The 19,261-nt window shown below is 37.4% G+C and overlaps 1 long non-coding RNA gene across 1 annotated transcript in view; it reads left to right on the top strand.

The window, feature by feature from the left end:
• LOC121674309 overlaps positions 1 to 18,025 on the top strand; it is a 32,409-nt gene extending 14,384 nt beyond the window's left edge. Inside the window, exons 2-3 of the long non-coding RNA XR_006019539.1 lie at positions 5,196 to 5,265; positions 6,833 to 18,025. This is a non-coding gene — a long non-coding RNA (uncharacterized LOC121674309). The remainder of the gene's footprint in view (positions 1 to 5,195; positions 5,266 to 6,832) is intronic.
• The last annotated feature ends 1,236 nt before the right edge of the window (positions 18,026 to 19,261 follow it).

Genomic DNA, 19,261 nt, shown 5'->3' with positions numbered 1-19,261 from the left:
TAGAGATTGAGGGCTGGAAGTGTTTGGCTTTTTCTTTACACATATGACATTCTGACTGTTTGTAAATCAAGAAAGTAAAATTTAATTCCTTATTAGCTGCTGATGAGAGCAAGGATATTATTTTTTTATTCACATTGATTTCTACTCTTTTTTTTTTTTCCTCTTCTTTCTCCTGTCTCCTTCAGACAACCTTTAAAACATAGTGCTGTCATATGTCACAATCAAAATATGAAACTCTCCTACATATCTGAGAGTCCGGTTCTTTCACTAAGTAGTAAGTTACTCAGTTTCTGAATCTAAATAACACAAGTAATGAAGTCAATAGTAAGACAGAAGTAAATTTTAGAGTATCACACTTTCTGTTAATATTTACTAGGTAGATATTTTTTTTACTCATCATTCACACCTGCCAAATACAGGATGCTATATTGCCCTGCATCCACAAGTACACTTACAAAATCATGTCATCTCCTATTTAAACTTTCATTTTTACCCATAATGTGCTGGAAGCAGACAGATTTGCATGGGTAGATAAAAGCATAAATTTAAGGAAGAGCTTTTAAAACGCACATGCATCATTTAATATCCAGACACTTTATTAGTAATGTTGAAGATGGTGACATGAGAAACCAGAGTCAGACTGCATTTTGGGGCAATACGTGGTCACATGTAGGAGAGGCCAACATCTGGTTTTGTACCTTAAGTGAATTATATCAAGGAATTAAGGTGACAGGATGGTAACTGAAACCATACAAAGCTATACAAAACATAGTCAATATGTAGATCTTCATCCTCAGTTAAACAATTTACTGGAATAAAAGCAGGAGAAATCAATATTATTAGGAGTCTTATTTTTCGTGTTTCATTCTCACACTTTTGAAAGATGTTAGAGGTTTGGGGAAAGGAGAATTTAACACAGACCATAAGATCCTGGAAATCCTTTGATTGCAATTATCTGGTTTGCTCCATTCACAGCCTTTGCATGGTTCAACATGCACCTTTAGCAGCTCACCATATAAGTGAATCTGCTTAGTAAGCTTCAGACAGAAAGGACACAAAGGACCTCTAGATCTAAATGTTCACACCAGCGTATCTTAACTTTGACACCCCAGTCAGGCTTTAGCTAGCAGGCACAAAAACTGAGATTCTCATGACTAATTTGCCAGCATCTTCATAGAATCACAGAATGGTGTGCGTTGTAAGGGACCTTAAAGCACACGGTTCCATCCCACTGCCATGGGCAGGGGCACATTCTGCTAGACCAGGCTGCTCAAAGTCCCATCCAGCCTGGCCTTGAACACTTCCAGGGATGGAGCATCCACAACTTCTCTGGACAAACCTGTTCCAGTGCCTCACCATCCTCACAGAAAAGAATTTTTTCCTAATATTTAATCTAAATCTAGTCTCTTTCAGTCTTTCCCTCTTGCCCTGTCACTCCATGCTCTTGCAAATAGTCCCTCTCCATTTTTCTTGTAGCTTCCCTCAGGGTTCTGGAAGGCCACAAGTAGGTCACCCCAAAGCCTTCTCTTTTCCAAGCTGAACAATTCTCTCAGCCTTTCCTCATAGCAGAGGTGCTCTATCCCTTTAATCATCTCTGAGACCTCCTCTGGAATCACTCCAACAGGTCTATGTCCTTCCTATGCTGGGACCCCAGAGCTGGATGCAGCACAGCAGGTGGGGTCTCACCAGAGCAGAGGGGCAGAATCCCCTCCCTCCCCTGCTGCCCATGGTGCTCAGAATGCAGCCCAGGACATGTTTGGCTTTCTGGGCTGTGAGTGCACATGGCCAGGGCATGTCCAGCCTCTCCTCCATCAGCACCCCCGAGTCCTTCTGGGCAGGGCTGCTCTCCATCTGTTCATCCCCCAGCCTGGATGGACGTCAGGGGTTGCTGTGACCCAGGTGCAGCATCTTGCACTCGGGTCTTGCTAAACAAACTTCATGAGATTCACATGGGTCACCTCCCAAGCTTTTCTAGGTCCCTCTGGATGACATCTCATCCTTCAGATATGGAAGGAAACCTTTTAACCTTCATGCTCTGCAATGAAAATACATACTATATTCTGATTCCACTAAAAGTCTTTCTTGAAACATCCTTCTCCTTGATTCTAAGATATGTTCCTGAATCCATATTAAATAATTAACTGCATATACTTGCAGAAAACTTATTATAATTATTGCCATTTTTATTATGTTGTCCAAGTCAACTATTGGGTCAAAAAAAAAAAAAAAAACAAAAAACACAACAAATAAACAAACAAAAAAACCAAAACAAACCCAAGAAACAAATAAAAAATAAAAAACCCAAACAAACAAACAAAAAGAAAAACCAAACCAAAAAGTGCATTGAAATAGACTTGTTTAATTAAAGATTTGTTTATTTTTCTTTCATAGCAGTGGTATCTTGAGAAGGATTGGAAAGGGAGAAATTCAGTAATCAACTACGCCATACCTAGTAGGTATAATCTCTACTGCAGCTTGTTTTTCTTTTCTGCTTGCAAATTAGCCCCCTCCCAGAAGGGAAATTAATTCTAATTTAACAGCACTAAAAGCCTCTTGATGTTCCTATCTGGACACCCTCCAGTCTTTGAGGGAATTATGTCATGTGTATGGCTGTTTTCCAGCTTCTTCCTGCTTTCTAAAACTATGATGTCCTAAAGAGAAAATCTATTTCTTGCAAGCTTTTGGAAACAGAGCAGATAATTAACTATTGCTTTCCTTTCATGCTAATTTTGGAATATTGCTACTCTGTATTTGAGTCCACATTTAAATTTGGGACATTTAAACAAAAGCAAATACACACAATCTTGTAAAAATATGATTAATTTTTGTGTGACATATAGGAAAATGAAGAAACAATGCTCTCAGTGCTTTATCCACTTAGAAAATAAAATATAATTTGGGCACTGCCTCAGTTATTCTCAAGTTATTTTCAATTCTTGCATTATGAAAAATGGAAAAACAGGATCTGTAAATAGCTCACTGTTATTTTCCAGTAGATTGAATTGGATTAAAAAAAAAAAGAGAAAATCAATAAAAATTTTTACTCAGATTTCAACAGAAACCTTTCATGGTCTGTTCAAGGTCATCAAGCCTTTTCCATTTTCAACTTATAGGTCGAAATAAGCACCCTTTATTCAGTCAAGTACCTGTAAACTTGAGAGTACGTAAGTCTGCACCTGAATTTTAACCTTGGGAATACGTCTGCTGGTTTGATGGGTTTTAATCAACAAAAGAGTTGATGTGCTCTCTATTTTATTTTCTGTGGCCTGAAACTACAAAAAAAAAATATTAATGTATGAAGTATTATATTTTCTCCATGAACTATCACACTTTTTTGACTTCAGTTTTTCTTGAAGAATTATCATACATATGTTCATATCGAGCATACCACTGTCAAAAGGTTTGGGATTTTGTTTTCTTTTCTTAATGTTGTTGTCGTTTAGAAGGGGTTTCTTAAGGATGTACAACAGAATTACCAGACCTAAAAAATATCACAGAATAACAGAATGGTTTGTGTCAAAAGAGACCTTAAAGATCATCTAGTTCAAAACCCTCTGTCATGGTCAGGGTCACCATCTACAAGACCAGGTTGCTCAAAGCCCCGTCCAACCTGGCCTTGAACACTTCCAGGGATGGAGCATCCACAACTTCTCTGGGCAAACCTGTTCCAGTGCCTCACCACCTTCACCAGTAAAGAATTTCTTCCTAGTATCTTATCTAAACCTGCCCTCTTTCAGTTCAAAGCCATTCCCCCTTGTCCTGTCTCTACACGACCTTGTGCAAATTCGTTCTCCCTCCTCATAACTTTCTTCAGGTACTGGAAGGCCACAATTAGGTCACCCCAAAGCCTTCTCTTTTCCAAGCTGAACAAACCCAATTGTCTCAGCCTTTCCTCATCCAAGAGGTGCTCCATCTCTCTGACCATTTTGAGGATCTGAAGACACAAATTTATAGTCTACCACAGAGGTCTGACAACCAAAGTCTTCATTAGAGGGAGGTGTGGGATTCAGTATGATCACTGGTATGAGAAAAAATAAATATCCTCCGTTTACTTCTATGAGGGATTAGAAATAGGTTATGAGAAGTATTTAATGACATGGATGCCTGTGAATTCAGTAATCCCAGAGCCCTTTCTGATTTCTGTATTTTTAAGGAGGAAATACGTTATGTTGTAAAGCCAAGCATTCTGCCTCCTAGTGCTGTTCCTCACTAGGTTTGAATTAAAAAAAAAAAAGAGTAAAAAGGAGCCTTCATTTGTTTTGCACTGGATTTGTTGAGGCCCAGGAAGATGCTGGGGTTAAGTAACTAATCACCTCATATGTGCTATCCCACTTTGGAAAGTATATTGTTGGGGTGGCTCAGCCCACTCATGAGCTGAAATTGTTAAATGCCACTCAAGCCAGGGCCATCCATTGGGTGGATTTCCCCGCCCAGGACAGTGGGTCAGAGGGTGGATCATGGGACGGCTCGGACGTCTAAGCCGCATCCCCCTGGGTGGTTCCCGGGCCCAAGTTACCTCCCCCTGTTCTGGAAAGTTCTCTTTTGCTCGGTTGTTCATTGGTTCTCTGTTATGACTCCTGCCTCCCTGTCTCCCTTATTGGTTCTTGTTAAATTTTATCCTCCCCCTTGGCTGTACCCCTTTGGTTGCTTCCCTTTTCCCCGCCTTGTTCCACCCCCCTGTAAAAGGGCATGCACAACCCTCCTCGGGGCCCTTCTGGTCCCTGGACTCTCCAGCAATCAACCTGTTGGAACCCACACCAGAGGTCCCTCTCTGTTCCTTTACCTCTGGGTTGACACAAGCCCAGACATCGGCTCCCTGTTGTGCCTCCTCTGAGGAGGAAGCAGCACGCGCATCCAGCTTGCGCCCTGCCTTTCCACCAAAGGCATTCCTTTAGGATGTCATGGAGGTGATGCTGTGTTTCCTCTGACCGAGGGCATGCCAGAGCTCGACCTATTGAGCCAGCTCGCATCAGTAAATGGCTATTTTTGAGGCATTCAGTTTTGAAGAAATGGCTTCTTTCTAAGGCAGTCTTTTCCAAAATCTGAATTAGAACCTGGTCTTCTGGTTTGGACACATTTCAGATCTAGCTGTATTACTTGTAGCTATTTCACCATCTAGAGATGTCATAGTGATATAAAAGAAACCGGTGGGATTGGTTTTTAAATATTTTTCTCTGTTTTTTTTTTTTTTCCAGAAACAAGAATGAAGAACCAGTCTGAGACACTGGTCACTGAGGCTGGTAAAAGCCTGTCAGAGCTTAAAAGGTAATGCTGTGAGATAATGAGACGGGGAACTATCCATCTTTAGATGAAAGTTCTCTTCAGTCTAGATCTGGTACTTCCTAAAGTTAAAACCTACTTTAATGTCAATTCTCAGACTTTTTAGTTTCCTTGAGAAAACCAGCAGGGACATGGAACTGTGGATGAAGTGAATTTTTTACTCTCTGCTACATTGACCCTACAGATGAGTAGAACTGTAGAGTACTTTCTCCCCATCATCCAGGAAACTGTCTCTCAACTGCTGCATTTTCTAACAGATTTTCTATACATAATCACATTGAATTCCAATTTATTTCCAAGTATTTTCTCTCTTTTTACCCTTACCCATCTCTTCTATTTTTTTTTCAAGTGCACTATTAAAGTGTTCATTAACATGTCTGGATAGGTAGTACCCCTTGAATTATTTCTACACTACATTTCAATCATAACAAAGTAAGGCAAGGAGGACCTCAAAATCCAGCTAAGTGCATCTCAAGAGCATAAAAAATAACCTGTCTCTGACTGCTGTCAGTGATACAAAGTACTTCTTTTTGTAAACTAAGGAACTGAAATATCCTCAAAAAACATTAATGCATGTTTGTGAGGCAAATGGGAACTTAGTAACTACAATTTAGCTTCTTTTTACAAGTGAGAGGAGTGTAATATTTGTTCTCTTATTTACTGCCTTTTTTTCATTTTGACAGAACCTTTCCACTTTCAACATTTTTTTTAAACCTACTTACAAAGCCATTTATATTTTCACACATTTAGTAGATTCTGTCAAAATTTCTGTGTATCTAAAAACAAATGTAGTACATGTAACAGCTAAGCATTGCACTGTTCCATTTTAAAATGTGGAAGTCACTTAGGAACTTTCTTAGATAACTGCATTTTAAGACATTTAATAGTTTTCTGGGCACTAGTTTGAAAATACATTATTTTGAGGATTGCCTCCTTAGGGTATTTTTTTGTACATATACCACATATATGCAGCAGAGCCAATGGTAATGAAAGGCTGACTTTTTATTTTTTTTCAACATGGTAAAAAATAAGGAGAAAAAAATCAAAGTATTGCATTTAATGTAGTTATGCAGGATCACATGGTTTACAGTGATTTAAAAAAGGCAAAAAGCTAAAGCTTCACATCAAACACACAAACATAATGCATCAAATAATTGAAGGCCCTCTTACTCCAATCCTTGGTCTCAAACTTCCTTTTTACCCTGCGATCAGTCTCCTGTTGAGCAACTCACTCTCTTTTGCAGAAGCTCAATTTATCCTTGATTCAGTCAATGACTTCCAGCGGGATTGTGAATTGTTTCCCATGGTGATTCCTGTCCTCCCACTGCAATGACCAGATGACTTCAAATCACTTAGAAAAATTCCTCACAACTTACCAAATGCACTGCATCAAACAAGATGCAGGGCTCTAAGAGACCAAACATGTTTCTACAGTCAGTGTGGGGAGCAAGTAGTACACATGGTAGCCTTTGGAACCTCAAAGCAAGTTTTTCATATTTTCTCTAAATCTTCTTCATCCTTCTAACACACATTATATCCCATCATTCCACAGTGTGTTCCAAGTTCTTCACAGAGTTTTTGCCTCCTGTGATACAAAAGAATGGCTCATCATCTTCTCCAGGGGGTAACCAATCATGAAAGATCTTCTGGATAAAGAACATAGTTTCTGGATGTTTTTTAAGACTGCACAAACTTCTGATGGAAGAAGTGCCAGAGATGGAGCTGCTTGGAAAGAGGGAGAGCAGATGGCAATTGAGCTCACAGTCCTCCTATGCCAGAGCAGCATCTATTTGTGGGTGAGAGTTTGCTGATGGAAAATCCATAGAGGGACAAACTTACCCTGCTGTGACTCTGAAAGATACTCAAAGAAATAGTGCAAAGTTCTGCAGCTGTAAAGCTTTCCTGTTCAGTAAATGGTAGTTAAGATGGCTGTTCTGATTACAGACACATTCATCTAGAGACTTATGAGCACAAGGATAATAAAACATTAAAACATAAATTTAAAATGACATATGAAAATCACAGGTGCAAAAACTAACACAGAAAAAAGGCACACATGCCAAGAATACAGTTCTAGCTTGATTGTGGTACCACTATTACAGTCTCTTGATCTTGAGTCCATGTATGTATATGCACAGACACATTAAATGCCAGAAAATATTTTTTAGATAAAGCACAGTTGCAAGTGGTAGCAGGTGTAGCATGACAAAGATCAGGGCATGGCAACTTCAAACATCTAAGAGTGTGGTCCCTACTCTGGGAAAAGAGGCATAGAAATAAGACTTTTAATGGACTGTCAGTAGAAAGTACTGACCTTACCAGGACAAAAATTAAAGGGTAACTTAATTTGCTCCCAAAAATTAGACCTTCCATAGTATTCTCAATTGTTCTCAAACACAGTGATGTTTAAACAGGAAGCATGTATGCTTTTCTTTCTAAAGAAAGCAAGAAAGGTTTTAAAAGCCTTGTGGTATTTTTGTATATTTCAAGTTACTCATGTTAAAAATCATCAAAAGTAAAAATATCATATTTGCTCTTGGAAAAAAAACCAAAACACAACAGAATCAAAGAAGAATGTGAATAAAAAAAAATAACAGTAAGAAATTTATTTCAGTAGTATGAAGTCCTACTTTAAATTCCAGTAGAGAAATACAGACTTGTAATGAAACTAATGTAATTAAAAACCTCTTAATATACTAGAGGTGACCCACAGAGATAACTTTGTATCTGCAACCTCTGTGTATACCTGTGTGAATATGCTTCCCTCCTTTACACATGTGACTAGAGGAATTTCTCCTCTGGTTTTATTTCAAGACTTTCATCTTATTACAGAGCATGTTAACTGCATTTGCTTTTTGATCATATAGAAAGTTGAGCCTGTTGGTAGAAGAATTGTATTCTCAGTGATGCAAATCATTGTTTTTCAGATGGACAATTGAGAGGAGTCACTCTTTAAACTCACTGTTCAAAAAAAAAAAAAAAAGAAAAAAGAAAATGCAGTGCTGGTGTTTAGAACTTTGCATTTATTTGTAACATCAGAAACCTACAATTCTGACTGCCAAAAAATGAGCTTCAGAGTTCAGAAGCCAACTCTAGGGCAATCTACAGGATAAGTCAGGCATAATTCCATATGGGGCACATGCCAAATCACACATATTGCATGCACACTAATTGATCGTTACAGAAACCCCTAACTACCGGTGGAAAGAAGCAATGTGACAGACCCAGACACCATTGCAGCTTCAAAGAATTCTCTGGAGCAATGACAGTTTTACCAGATGCCTATCTGTACTCATATTTTACCACTTGGCACAAGAAAAAATGCTTTTTCTCATCAATTTTCAGGAGAAAAAAAACCCAACCCACCAAATAAAGCCAAAGTAAAAATTCCAATTCGGTGGAACAGTTTCAGTGAAAAATTTCTTCAACAAGTAGTATGATTTCAGCAAAATCTGCACATTAATTATTTTGTCCTAAGAACTCAATTTTCACCAGTATTAAAACTACTTTTACTTAAATTTTAAGGCCAAATACTTCTCGCTAGGTTTATTCAACTCCAAAGGTACATTTACTTTAATAGTCTCCTCCCATGTCATGTGGAATACATGCTAAATGACTCAGTTTACATTATATAATTTAATTGTACCCTTGAAAAATTTCTAAAACATTCTGGACATAAATAAAGTAGTCAGTATCTGTTAATGTCATATTAAGGGATACCAGCTGCAGCCTATCGTAAATGTGAGGACTCCAGAACAGAAATGTAGAACTTTTTACAAGATGATTTCTTGATACTTTCATATTGCAGCACTATTTGTATAGCAGTCCAAATTTTTATCAAGATATCTAGAAAAAAGAACCACGTCTCACAAGGCATATATTATTTGACCACTGTTACTGCTGTTTGGGACTTCAAAGATATTTAACCTTCAACCCCAGCAATGACACTTACCTTTCATGAGACATCTGTGTAACAGCTGATGTGTTAAATCACAGCTGTATCTGGAAATTCACAGCCATAAACCATTTGAAAAGAGAGCTTCCCTATAAATTGCATATTCGAAATATGGCAAGGTTACTGTCCTGATGCCAACAAGGAATCTCAAAGTCTTTGTATGTTTATATGTGAAAATAAGTATTTAAAACTTTAGAGAGAGATAGAAAGATGGTGCTTTTTCTTCCACTGTATACCTTCAAAGTAAACCTTTGCAGTCTAATAGTTCAAGGGTGTTATTTAAGCAATTTCTCTCATTTGAACAAAAAGGAGTGTTTTAAGTCAACCCCTGGTTTTGCTACAAGAATATGATGTTTCATTTTAACTTAATAAAAGGAACGGTTCTCTTGGGGTACAGAATTTATACACATGCTGCCTAAGGTACCAATTAAAGACAGAATTTAGTGAGAAATGTTGCAGGGAATTATTAGTAAGTCTAAAAACAATATAGAGTATGGTACTGTAACTACTATAGTGACATTACCAATTTGTTTAACAGGAACATCAACTTTTTTTTTTCCCCTTTTATCATTGTGTTATACCATACTTTCTATTATTAATTTATCTCATTTTCCACATAAAAAATTCTTGTAGTTCTTTTTAGTCTTCTTCCCAGTTCCAACATCCTGTCTTGATCACTGCTTGGGCTATTGACAGTAGCAGTATTTCATATGAAAATGAAGTGTTGTTGCCTCCTTATTCCCAGGCAGTTGCTTTTCCTTCACACTGATTTCAATTAATTTGGAAGAAAACAGGCTCGTATGTTATTGGGAAACTCAGGATTTCCTGTTCATTTCAAGCTGACTTGTGAATTCTACCTCTTAGGGGCTTTGTTAATTCTTTAGTTGTCACTGAACATCTCAATTTTTTTTCTTAATATCACACCCAGAGTGAAAGGAGGGAAAACCAGCAGCTGGGGAAACCAGAAATATAACAGGGAAAGAAAGTGATTAGAGTTTCACCATTCTGAACACTAGAACATCAATTTTATTCATCTACGTCATAGGAACAGAGCTGCCTTACAAAATGTTTACTATTTTTAAGGAATTTTTTGAGGCAGGGAAAGAGTGAAACCCACATATTTTTAATGTCTTTCATCAAATCTTTGAAATTTGAAGAATGCCTTGGACACACATTTAGATTTTCCAAAGTTTTACTGTCTTGCCAGTACAGCTACAAGCTAGCCTTGCCCAGATTACTTGCTTAGATCACATTTTCCCCATTAACTTCTGCAGTTTTACTGGTGTCATCTGAACTCTACTGCTATTAGAAAGTGGGAGAGTAAGGAATTCTGACAGTAACAACTCAGTGGGAGAGCGTCATCTGTCCCCTGCATGCACCTCTTGCTGTGCAGAGTAATTCTGGGAAACACGTTCTCCCAGTCCTTCCAGTGTTCTGTGGCTGCAAACACTGCTAACTTCTTCCCTATATGTTCACACAGTAGCTGTGGAGAACCTTCTTCCTCTTGCAAAATGTAATGTTTCAAAATCTTGCTAATTTCTTTCTTTTCATCCTCTTAAAAGTCATCTTTACTCTGTCTTATCTCTGCTTTGCAATGAGAAATCAGTGGACAGGGGACAGCATCTTTATTTATCTTGAAGAGCAGCTCTATCATTGTCTCAGCCCCAAAGGCAGACTTCCAAGGCCACCCTACTGGAAGGGTGGCCTGTGTGTGGCATTTTCCTGTGGTTTCTTTCTGTACCCTTTCTGTTTGAGACATTCTCTATGAGAGATTCGGCAGTAACCAGATAAACACATAAACAAACAAGTCAGGTAAATATAGGTGAGCATACAGTTTTTCCCCAGACACAGTGCTTCTTGGAACTGCTCACTTTCCCCGCTGATCTCTGTGCTTTCAATAACTTCAAGACTTTACCAAGCCCAAAGCTTTAATGAATCCTCAGAAAAGCAAGAACACTCATTCCCTTTTTTTTAATTTTTACCCATTTCCTTCTGTTTCCCTTTCCATAGAACCCTGTGCAGAATGCTTGAGAAGAGAGGCTAAACCCAGCCTCACCACCACCTTTATTTTGACCTGATACTTGGAGGGAGCAGTGCCCTCGCTACACCCTGGTTGGGGCTAGCAGAGCTGACACAAGATTTTGAGTGCCCAGCCCCGTTGTCTGCTCTCCATGCTGAGACCCACCACACAAATGCTGGCCCCAGTTCAGCCCCTACAACCATCCATCTGCCCTTTTTAATAAGTATCTTCTTTCCTGTGTGATATGAGGCACCATCCTTCAGTGTGACTTTATTCCGTAATGCTTTTCCAGAGATTCAGAGGACTAACCCACACTATCGCACCACCGCAGCAGAGGCTGGTTTTCCTCCCATTGAAGTCAATAGGAAAATTCTTGTAGTAAAAAGAGAAACTGAATACAGATGAACATTAACCATATCCTTTCAACATTTTTCTCTGCCTAATGGAGTATATTAAAGCTTCTCTGCATAACTTTTGAATAGTACTACATGCAATTTCATTATTAAAGTTTCACTTAATTTAATACTGCTTTGAGGTTTCTGGTTAAAAATAAAATATGATTAATGCTTACAAAAGAGAATGTGAAATCGGAGTGTTAAGAATTCTGATAATGGCTACAGTTTCTGGGTAAATTGCTTTGGTAATTTTCATAGTTAAACACGTTAATGTTACCCTTACTTATTGCAGTTCCCCACCCTAACAGTCACTTGTTCTTCCTGATGATTCTTTCTAAAATTAATTAGTCAGTGTGGCATTTAGCTGCTAACTATAACATACAAAAACCAGTCACTTTCCCTGAAGGTCACTGGTGTCTGTATACAACTGAAAGAACATGAACACCCAGTCATAGGCATTTATCCTTCCTGCATCATGAACGAATTTCTGTTTAGAGCAAGGAGGATTACCAGAATTACCAAATCCCCCTCTGGCTCTCTGCTAAACCTGAGTTTTCAAGAGAAGATAGCTCATGCAGACTAGGAGGATGAGGGACAACTATGATGTGCTCCAGGTCCAGTCTGAACAAGTTATCAGGATGCCAAGTATTTAACAACACTCTTAGAATATTGATTCCCAAAAATGGTTCTAAAATTCTAATTGTGCTTTTGATAAAAATCCATAAAAATGGATAAAAAATAGTGCTTTTTGGTAAAAATCTGGCACTGCTTTGGACTAAATGGATAGGAGCAGAACAAAACCTAGGACTGTGTTTCAAAAAACCAAGTTTCATAAATTCTTGATCTTGACCCATGCAGGTTCATATCCTGGCTTCCCAGTCAATCAGTGAAAGTCTATTAGGATAATCAAGGATTCATTAGAGAAAGAAATTGGATCAAATGGAGTAAAGAAAGCCAGATGCCTTCCTATGTCCTTCATGCCCTACCTTTTCATTCTATGGATTTAGCTGGAACTTTTCTCACACAAGATGGACATGCTATCAAAGTCTATCTACCTATTATCATGTGGTAAAATATAACATAGCAATTAAGCACAGAAGACAAATTATGATAAAAATGGAAAAAAAACCCCTGTTAATCCAACAGAAGTGCCTTGACTACATCCCAAGCTGCCCAGTCCCTTCTTTATTAATTATTATTAATTATTATTAATTATTGTTGATTATTGTTGATTATTATTTTTATTATAGGAGATCCATAATACCCTACCTTGTGGTAATATTTGTGTAGGACTTGAATATAATGAGGTGATTTGGAATTCACAAAGAGGGGTCACCCTGCAATTTGGGATGCAGATAATCACGTTTTCCAGTGGGTTTTGTTAATTCACGTTTGGCCAAGACATTAAAAGCAATTATGACATTAAGCTCTTACAGGTTTAAAGAGGATCTTTTTAGATAAATAGATGTGCATGATAATAGATGCTTTTTAAAAATTGAAATTTATTTCACAGATGATCTCCAGCAAAACTACTGAATCCCAGTTACTGGTGAAATTTGAATCTGCCTGCTAATCTAAACTTCACAGAGAAATTTTAACTAAGCCTTATTAAAGAGAGAGAACCTAATAAATGTGGTCCTTTTCCTAAGAATTATGCGATACTAGCCCCTGATGCAGAAAATACTCACCTTTGGGCATAATAAGTAGTTCTATTGAAATCAATAGAAATTCTCATAAAAGTAAAATATTAACTTAATGTGTTTAGAATCTGTGAATAAGTTGGACCATATTTTTTATTTGAAACCTATCTTGAAAATTAACAAGCAATAATGATCTAGAGAAGGAGATAAATTACAAAAGAATGGAGTCAGCAAATAACTGGTATTTCTTGCTGTGGCTGCAGGTTAACCATTCAGATCTAAAGCAGTTAGTGCCCTTTATGAACAGTGAAATCCAGAGTATAATATCTTAGTCATAGCTAGTGGAGGCAGGGATGGTCTTATTGTGCTTTGCTAAATCCATGTGCCCTTCACTTATAGTCCCATATAACTTGACATAAAGAATTCTCTTTTTACAGTCATGAATAAAAATTTAAATATTATTATTGATTAAAGAAGTATCAATAAGATCCTCAAATAATAGTGATGATATACGCAAAGCAAAACCTATAGATAAACAAAGAGAACATGTATATGACTGAAGATTTGTTTCCCAGCCTACATCCACTCCACTTGCAAAGGCTTGTCATTCTTTTTGTAAATGTGGGGACAAAAAACGCAGCATCTATACTGTATCTATTCCCTTCCCACTCAACATATGTTTTGCTTTTATTTCAGTTATATTTTATTTACTCAGTTATATCTTTCTGCTAAATTAAGTATTTTTCCTAAGAAGAAAATTTCTTTCTCTAAAATAAAGAGGAAATGATAGAACATTGAAGACTAGAGGAGAGCTTCTACTGCTAATCAGTAAATGTTTTGTTTTGAGGCAAATGGTTAATGAATAGAACTTGCTCTCATTTGAAATAATAGGGAAATAAATATTTTGCTTCTTGAATAAATATCAAACAATATAATAAAACTTTTTATGGAGAAACCAAACTTGCTTACAATTTGCATCTCTAGCATTTGAGTCTTACCAGTGCATGACTGAAATCTAAAAAAAAAAAAAAATGGAAAAAATTATGTGATAGAGACAATTAAAAAATCTTACAAATTCCCAACAGCATGGAGGCGTTTGTTAAATAAGTTAACATAAATCATGGAGTCATTGATGCAGCCAGCTACAAGCAGAGTTTCCAGAAAGAAGATAAATTGTGAGCAGAGAGGGGTGTGAAAGCAACTACATGCCAGCACCCTTAAAGCTAAAAGCTATGCTGCAAAGTATTGCAGGATGCAGTAGTACATGCTGCCTGCCCAGGCACCGCTGAGAGTGGGAAGGAAAGACCAGAGCCATTACGAATCCTCACTGCTTTAAGAAATCACAGCCCCAGCAGGGAACAGAGACAGTTCTACAGCTCTCTCTGTTAAGCATAATTTCTTTAATAATTGTTTCTACAAGGAAAAATTTTCTATCCAAGTCAGGGGAAAAAAAGGTACATTCAGTAATTTAACCTTGCTCTGGATATTTCTAATGGCCTGTAATCAAAATTCTCACTTCAGTGAAAAGATAAGGATACAAACGCAAATGAAGATGTTAAGATTAAGTGAATACCAGTACCATATAAAGTTGCTGACAGAGACAGGCTCAATACACAAAGAAAAAGCAGGGAAATAAACCCAAAGATACTTTAATAAATTTGCCTTCAGCAAGCTTGCTCTCTCACAGGCTGCTTCAATTTGCATCTCAGATGCAAAGGCATCTGACTTTGCTAAGAGGTCTTCCTGTCCAGATCTTGAGACCTGCATTGCATCAGAAAAGAAATTTCGGAGTTTTTCAATTCTGTGTAAATAGGGTGCAGGGGGACGAATAAGTATGTACTCATTACGCTACTAACCCGATAACCCTATTTGGAAAAAACTAAATTCAACTAAAGCCAACAGTCTTTGGTTTATATTTCAGACTGGAAGTCTCTCAAAACTCTGACCTAAGTATGTGGATTTTATGAGTAGTAAAAGGGACATAATGATGAGAAACTTTGCCTCTTGTAATCTGTGTCATTTCAGCACAGGATATCTTTATAACGAAGGTCCTAACACTTTTTGCAAACATTGTGGGGGGCATTAAATAAGAGTCTAAAATACGAACTTCATGGACTAGTTAAGTATTAATGATATATTTTTGTTCTCTTTCTGTGCCAGAATTCAAACCTGGGGTGTAGACAGAAATTCATAAAAGCCTTTAGAGCAAACCCCAGTTTGTTGCCTACTGTACAGAATCCATGGGAAACATTCCGATCAGCTACAGAAGCATCTACTAGTGATAAAGCAGACCATGATGAAGCAATCTGAGCACTTACACAAGAAGGACGAAGAGTAAATAGGGATTTACTGTGTGGGGTGTATTTCATTGAAACCTGAATGAAGGGAAATTTAGTCCTGCAGACCAGTCCTAGTCTGACACACAAAAAGGGTACTGGACCCAAATCTTACAAAAATTTTATATTTACAAACATTACAAACATTTCCAAACAAAACTCAGATTTAGCAATCTCACAGCAGAAGTTACTAGCATACATAGCTATTTCAGCAGTCATCTTTAGTAACCAGTTTCATTAGTCTTCTTATCTTACTGCATAAGATTCTTCCCATTACCAGAGACAGAATACAACTCTGTCAGCGACTGATGTACTCCAGCAGAATGTGGATGAGTATCCATCACTTCAGTTTGACTTTTTCCTCTTATGACTGCAAAAACCTCATCCACACCCAGAAACATCTGTTCATTCTCTAATGAGGAAGGAGGCAACACTCTAATTTTCTAAGTGCTCTCCTGTCAAAAAGTTGATCTGTTCTCCAACCCATCCACTTGCAGTAACTCAAACTACTAACCCTTGTCTTCCAGTTTGGATCTCCATTAGCTTCTGGATTACCCTGTTTTCAAAGCTTTCCTCCTGTACTTCTCTGAAATCCAATATGATATTTAGAGATGAGAAAGTTGAAAAAGCAAGGATTCTCTTCAGAGATAAGCTCTTCTCTTACTCTTGGGTTGCTACCAGGAAATCTGAAAGCCTCTTGATACCAGACCTACCTTCTCCCTTTTCTTTCTTTTTAATATTATTGTCTCTCTTTTAATTATTGTGGCACCAGGAGACCCCAAATGCAATCAGTGACTCATTCTGCCTGTCTCTGTGAAGACATATGGTATGAGACAGCCCTTGCCCTGAAGAGCTTACAGTTTAAATAGGCAAGACAATAATGAGACACATTAGCATTGTTATCACCATCTCCCAGGTGGGAAATTGAGTTACAAAGACAGAAAGCAACACCCTCAAAATCACATGTCTACACCATACAGTGAAGCATGGTTCAGTCCTTTTGGAGTTAGCAAACATTAAACTGATAAATTGACAAAGTAGAAAGACACACTGATGTGCCAGTTTGTGTGCAGAAGCCCTACAGACCAGACATGCACCACTTTGGCCCAGACAACAAGCCCTGAGAGCAGGCCTTGCATTAGTGTGACCAATGCAGCTGTCCACACCACACTCTATTTTCCATTTGGTCTGGGTGGCCTGGGATGCACTGAACAGGTGCCCATGAAAAGCAGGTAATGCAAAAATATAAATTTTTCAAGACTCAGTCAAGTAGATTTCTTTGAAAGCCACTTACTCTTCCTTACGGTGTTGCTTGTCCCCAAGGAGGGAAGTGGACCTTTCTAACAGACTCGCCTTCTCAGCAATCCACTTGATCTGGACTCCAAAGCATGGGCACAAAATCCCTATGCTCATAATAGTAAAGATCTGAAAGTGAAGCCAAATATTTATTGTGCCTCAGTTTGCTAATATTTGTAACCTGTTTAAAACTATGAAAACTGCATGCAATTTTATGTCCTCTGAGGAAAAATGTATTTCTTAAATGACCCTATTTATTATACCAAAAGTGAGAGATTTCTCTTCTCTTTTTGAAGTGATATTATACTTAATAAGTGACATCCCTCTCACTTACATTTGCACTTATTTATTGAATGAATAACATTCAGTGTTATTCATCTGTTGAGGGGCTACTGCATACTGAGATATGATGTTGTGTTGGTCTCTTATCCTTTTTTTTTTATCATCTGAGTAACAGCATATTAAACTTTATTTCTTTTATCAGGAGACTAATGATCTCAAGCTTTGTAAAATTTGCATATGTTTTTCCAAAATCTACTGAGGAAAAATAAAATTCCATAGTGCTTTCTTCTGCATGACTTCTTTTTGCTGGTAACCCCAGGATATCTTGAGATTTTTGCAATAATTTGGAGAAGTCCTACATTATAATTTTGAAGCACAAGGTCATTTTCATAAAATGACTAAGTGATACGAAATACATTCCCCTCCTTCTCTCCCGCCAAAAAAACCCAACAAAATAAAAAAACCCCTCAACCCAGAAATCAGCATGTTGTCACAATTGCAATTATATAGCATCACTTTTGCTATACCCTTTTTCTTTTTTTTTTTTCTTTTTGCTACGTATGATATAACACCCTTTTCTTATTTAAAAAAATACTTGAATATCGTGTAGAACATGCAGATTGTTGTTTGTATTATCAAAAAATTCGTTTGGATGTGCTACAGTAGTACTTGACATTTGTTATATATCTTGCGTCTCTTTCAATGTTTCAATAAGGAAATACTGCATACCAAGCTGATTCAGATAACTCAGATAACTTCTACTCTAATTATTTACTTCCCAGACACATATGCAAGGCTCTCACATATTAATAAGCTGTTACATTAAAAAAAAAAAAAAAATCAGCAAATCTTCAAAAAGAAAGTAAAATAAGCTATATCTCTTTGAATGGTTTGTTTGCCAGGAGTGAAACTGAAAACCAAGGCAGTTGAGAAGATCTTCTGGATAGAAGTGTGTCCTTGTCACACCATAGCCCTTTCAGAAATTCAGCCAAACCCATTGTAAAACTCATTCCTTTTTTTACCGCTTTCTTGTCTTACTACTCTTGGTAGCACCTCCTGATTGTATAAGATGAATGCTAATTTGATTTTTTTCCACAGTTAAAATCATGCTACCTGTAATTCCTCTATAATTTCAGTCATTTGTTTCCACAATTCAAAAGAGTACAACTGTGTACCACAAAGTCTATTTTATGTATCAGGAAGTTACTTAAAGTAGTAACTATATGTTAGCTCGTTAATGAATCTCAATATGTAGTCTGTGGGAGGGATCAAGAATGATATCCCATTTTCTAGATGGGAAGATAAAGGGGAAAAAAATAATTTAATTTCTAATCTAAGCATACAGAAGTCAACCTAAAAGATTCCCACTTTATGTTCTAAGCTCGACTGTATTTACTGATGTAGATCATGTGCAAAGAACAGCTGCCATCTCCAGAGTTCACTTGCCACGTACACTCCACGATCTATTCAAAGGTTACCCAGGAATGTATGAGAGGACAGAGGTGCTCTGAATCAACTAGAATTAGCTTTAAAACACATGGTGTTCACAATAATCAGTTATATTAAAGCCTTCCCTCAAGTAAGTTTCCCCATGCCCTTTTATATAGACTCGCACATTCATCAGGTATTCACATCATCTCTAGAATAATTTGCATAACTATCTAATATTTAAGGAGGTATATGATGGCCTCTAGTGGTGCATGAAAATGATGAACTGCTGCTCTGTTTCCTCAGAGTTTTAAGTGTAGCATGATAGAAAAACAAACACACTTTCAAATTGGATCTTCCGAGTTAGGAACAGCAGAATACAGTACACAGCAAATGTAAATGGTTCATCACTTTTTGCTTGGTAAGAAAGAAAAAATTCCTGAAGCCAACATGATTACATGAGAATAAATTTAAAAATATTCAAAATCTTTACTCTTTAACATTTTTTTCTCTCTCCAAGTCTTTTGATCACTGTACACTGCTAGGCTTTGGCCTGTTGGTACTGCAAGTCACTAATTCTTTGGGAATACTGTGGATACTGAATGAGAAAATACATCTGATTTTCCATA

The sequence above is a fragment of the Corvus kubaryi genome, unplaced genomic scaffold, assembly GCF_017639235.1.
Source record: "Corvus kubaryi isolate FWS band 111438036 unplaced genomic scaffold, C.kubaryi_AGA036_p1.0 67, whole genome shotgun sequence".
NCBI lineage: Eukaryota > Metazoa > Chordata > Aves > Passeriformes > Corvidae > Corvus > Corvus kubaryi.
Note: the sequence above shows the minus strand (reverse complement) of the source record. Positions and strands in the feature narration are given on the sequence as shown.